Source organism: Protopterus annectens, chromosome 2.part0, assembly GCF_019279795.1.
Source record: "Protopterus annectens isolate FY-2018-M chromosome 2.part0, PAN1.0, whole genome shotgun sequence".
NCBI classification, from domain to species: Eukaryota; Metazoa; Chordata; order Ceratodontiformes; family Protopteridae; genus Protopterus; species Protopterus annectens.
The window spans coordinates 412,112,764-412,117,386 of record NC_056728.1 but is presented as its reverse complement, the minus strand read 5'-3'; positions in this window follow the sequence as shown (position 1 = coordinate 412,117,386).

Sequence of the window (4,623 nt, the reverse complement as noted above, 5' to 3'; positions counted from 1 at the left end):
TATTTATATGAGCACCTGGAACCAATCTGGTTAACAGGAAAAGCAATACTCCTACTTAAGAATGAACCTTGAAGCTATCCAAAAAACTATATGCCAATAGCTTGCTTTCCAACAATGTATAAACTACACACTGGAATTGATGCCAACAAGAGTTTATAGTCATTTAGAAAAAAACTTGGCATAATATTAGAGAAGTACCTCATGCTTCGTTTTGCACAGGTATGGGTGCGTTGGTAGTGATTGACAGGGAAAATGGACGTGGAAATGCCCGATGATTGACAGGCATGCTAATTCTCATATAAAGTCATGTAAAACTGCTTAATATTCACGCACTCAATGAACTCCAAACTCGTAGAAATTATTACTTTTACTCTTTTTTTTCAGGTGGGGTCAATGCCCCTGCACCCCCTTGTGGGGCTGAATGCAAACACACTATTGCATTCCAATTTTCTCCATTATCGCCTAGTGTTTATGTGCACAGCTTGACATCCAGCTGTAGCATCTGACAAGCAAGCGTATTTAGGTAGTAGTGCTTCTACTTTAATTTCTGACTATTACATATATAAACAATTAGCTACAACTTTCACCAAGTGATGTAAAAACAGCAAGAGAAATTGTGAAACAGCTGGCATGACTGATGGTAGCACACTTGTCAGCAGGACAGGAGTCCATGCTAGTCGTTCTCATAATACAAGCATTGTGTAATCTAAGAATGACTCTTCACCAATACAGGCAGCCGGGGTTTTTTTTTTTAACACTGAATGTCTACATATTTTTTTCATTAATGTCCATAATAAAACATTGGTTTGTCAGTAATTAAGAAGAATTATGCAGGTTTTGGTTCTTTTTTTTTGGTACTGAATGTCTACATATTTTTTTCGTTTATGTTCATAATAAAACATTGGGCTGGTTTTGGCACAGATGATGAATATTAATTACATTGCATTCCGCACACTATTGAATATTCATGCTGCTGCTGCCTCTGCCAGGCTGGTGGCATGTATGGGGCGGGATTTGCTAGTGCGCATCCTGCAAGGTACTACACTGATAGAATGCCGAAAACTCAGTCATGGCAATAGAATAAAAGGGTAATAAAAGAAAGTCATATGGAACAAAGAGACCAGATGGCTTAGTGGTTAAGGTCTTTACCTCCCATACACAAGGTGCAAGGTTTGATCCTGACCACTGACTAATGCCTGTTGGAGTTTGCATTTTCTCCCTGTGTCTCTGTGGGGTTTCTCCCATGTCCGGAAAACATGCTGAGTGCTTCCATCTCAAACTCACCAATGAATGGAGCTGTGGGCAGCAGCACAGACTCTATATGGCACCCTATAGGGTCAACAGTTGTACAGACCAACCACTTTGGGCATCTACTGTGGTGCGCAGTATCCTCAAGATAGGAGAGCACAGATCACAGACTGTGTGCCGTGGCAGGTCTAGGCACTCGACAGTGTAAAATATGGCTCTAGGTGATTTGGTCGTATTGACTAATGTTGACAAAAATGGGCATGGGTAGTTACTGGTGATAAGTGGGTTGAGGACTCGGCCTACTCTGACCCATTGCGAGGGACCCATGCTAATGGTGGGAGGGGTATATGTCCCCCTATTGGCCAGTGTGTGCCTGCTATAAAGCCCAGCAGCCCTGGGGCAATAAGCTACTGGCTGGCTGTGTGTCCAATTGCCCAGCCTGAGATACCTGGGATAGCTCTGTTGAGCGAAAGCTGGATGTAAAACCTGCTGACTGAGAATTGGTATGCTTAATGTAGGTTCACTGACAGAACGCAGCTTGGAAGTGGATGACATTATGATAAGGAGGAGGCTGGACATCCTATGTATCCAAGAGATGAGATGGAAGGGCAGTGCAGCAAAGCCACTTGGCTTAGGATCCAGTGTCTACTACTCATGTGGAGGGCAGGCTAGAAATGGTGTAGGAATTTTGGTGAAAGAGAGGTTTCAGAAGGCAGTAAGGGATATCATCAGAATTAATGACAGACTCATGGCAGTCAGACTCCAGTGTAATGATAGGGCAGTATTCATAATCTCAGCCTATGCCCCACAGCAGGGTTGTGATAGTGAGGAAAAGAGTGCATTCAGACAGCAGTTGCAGGACCTACTAGATAAAGCAGGAGAACATGAATTGGTGTTAATAATGGGTGACTTGAATGCACATATTGGGATAAACAGAACAGGCTATGAGGGCTGCCTGGGCCCACATGGGTGGGGCAACAGGAATAAAGAAGGAGAAGCCATTCTAGACTTCTGCCTGGCAAATGGCTTGATAGTAGCCAACACATGGTTCAGAAAGAGAGACGGTCACAAGATCACATACAAGAGTAGTCAACATGCAACTCAGGTAGACTTCCTCCTAGTAAGGAAAATGCACCAGGGTAGAATCCATGATTGCAAAGTCATCTCCAGCGAAACAGTTGGCCCACAGCATAAACCACTAGTTGTCTCAATCAGCTGCAAGCAGTGGTCAGAGAAGGATCTAAGGTCAACAGAGACCAGGCTGAAGACCTAGAAGTTGGCAGGAGAGACAATACAACAGTTTAAGGAATTACTCAGGGCTCTAGCACCCCAAGAAGAGGAGGCAATAGGTGGAGTTGAAGAAGAATGGCAGCACCTAAAACAGCATGTGTGAGGACTATGGAAAAGATATGTGGCTGAGCCAGGCGTGGAAATAATGTGCATAAGGAAAGCTGGGGGTGGAATGCAGAAGTCCAGGAAGTCATCAAAAGAAAGAAGGAGTGCAGGAAGAAGTGGGAGACAGAAAAGACTGATGAGGCTAGGAAGGACTACTGGTTGGCTAAGAAAGAAGCTAAGAAAGAAGTTGCAAAGAATAGGGCATCAGAGACACTCTACCAACTTCTGGAAAGTGACTCAGTAAGGGGCTCAAAGAAACTATATCAGGTTGCAAGGCAAAGACAGAAAGATAAAGAAGATAGTCAGACACCCTTCATAAGGGATGCCAGCAACAACCTGCTCACCAGTCCAGAGGGCATCAAAGGTAGATGGAAGGAGTATTTCCAGCAGCTTCTGAATGAAGAAAACCTCACAGAAGCTGCACTGCTCCATAAACAGGCTACAATGAGAGAAGAAGAGGAGCCCACCTTAGAAGAAGTAAGAACAGCAGTAAGGAAGATGAAGTCAGGGAAAGCAACAGGCTCAGATGAGGTCACAGCAGATATGATAAAGATGTTGGGTGAGATAGGGGAGAAATGGCTCCTGAGGGTACTAATAGCAGTGTGGAGAGAAAGGCGTATCCCAGATGACTGGAGAATAAGCATACTCATGCCAGTGTACAAGAACAAAGGGGACATCCACAACTGTGGCCAGTACAGAGGCATCAAACTCCTATCACATTGTATGAAAGTTCTGGAGAGGGTGAGGATATGCAGAGTAGTAGAATGTAAGATGAGAGAGGAGCAGTTCGGATTCAGATCAGGATGCAGTACAATTGACCTGATGTTTGCAATGAGACAGACACTTGAGAAGAAGCTAGAGATGAGGAGAGAGTCCAACTGGGCATTCCTAGACTTGGAGAAAGCATGTGACAAGGTCCCAAGAAAGCTGATCTGGGCAGTACTGCGGTGGTTTGAAGTCCCAGAAACATTGGTAGAATTAGTGCAGGCTATGTACAAGGACCCAATGACTCAAATACGAACAGTGTTCGGCCTCACAGAGAGGTTCCCAGTGGGAGTGAGTGTACATCAGGGTTCAGCTCTGAGCCCACTGCTGTTCATACTGGTGATGGACTACGTTAGCAAACAGGTTGGAGGAGATGGATCAACAAAGCTGCTGTATGCAGACGATGTGGCAGTGCAGGCAGACTCTGAGCTAGAACTTCAGCAAAGGATAGGAGCATGGAATGCAAATCTGAAGGAACATGGGATGAAACTAAGCACAGATAAGACGGTGGTAATGGCAGCAAATTGGGAAAATCAGAAGAAGCTGAGAATAGAGATAGAAGGGAAGACAGTGGAACAGGTAAACAGCTTCAAGTATCTGGGAGGGGTAGTTGAGGAGAAGGGTAGTCTGAATGAAGAGGTCAAAGATAGAATCAGAGGAGCTGCAGCCAACTGGCATAGAGTGTCAGCTGCTGTCTATGACAGAAGAATGCCAAAGAAGCTGAAAAGTAAGGTGTACAAGATAGTGATGTGACCAGTACTACTGTATGGTTCAGAAACCTGGGCAGTAAAGGCAGAGCAGTTGAAGAAGCTAGAGGTGATGGAAATGAAGTGCCTGAAAAAGGTGGTAGGATGCACACTGTGGGACAGACAAAGAAATGAGGACATAAGAGCAGAAGCCAAAGTAGCTCCATTTGCAGGAAAGATCAAAGAGAACAGATTACGGTGGTTTGGGCATGTGTAGAAAAGCAGAAGAAAATCTGGTGAGGATGATTTAGGACAGACAGGAAAAAGGTAAGAGGAAGTGAGGACGTCCTGCAAAGAGGTGGATGGATTGTGTGAAAGAAGATCTGCGACAGTCAGGCATGAGAGTTGAAGAAGGCAGGAGTGTGACACTGAATTGAGAGAGTTGGCGACAGTTAACATGATACCCTGACCCCATGTAGAAAAATGGGAAAAGGGGGGCTGATGTTGATATGGAACAAAGGATCATTGG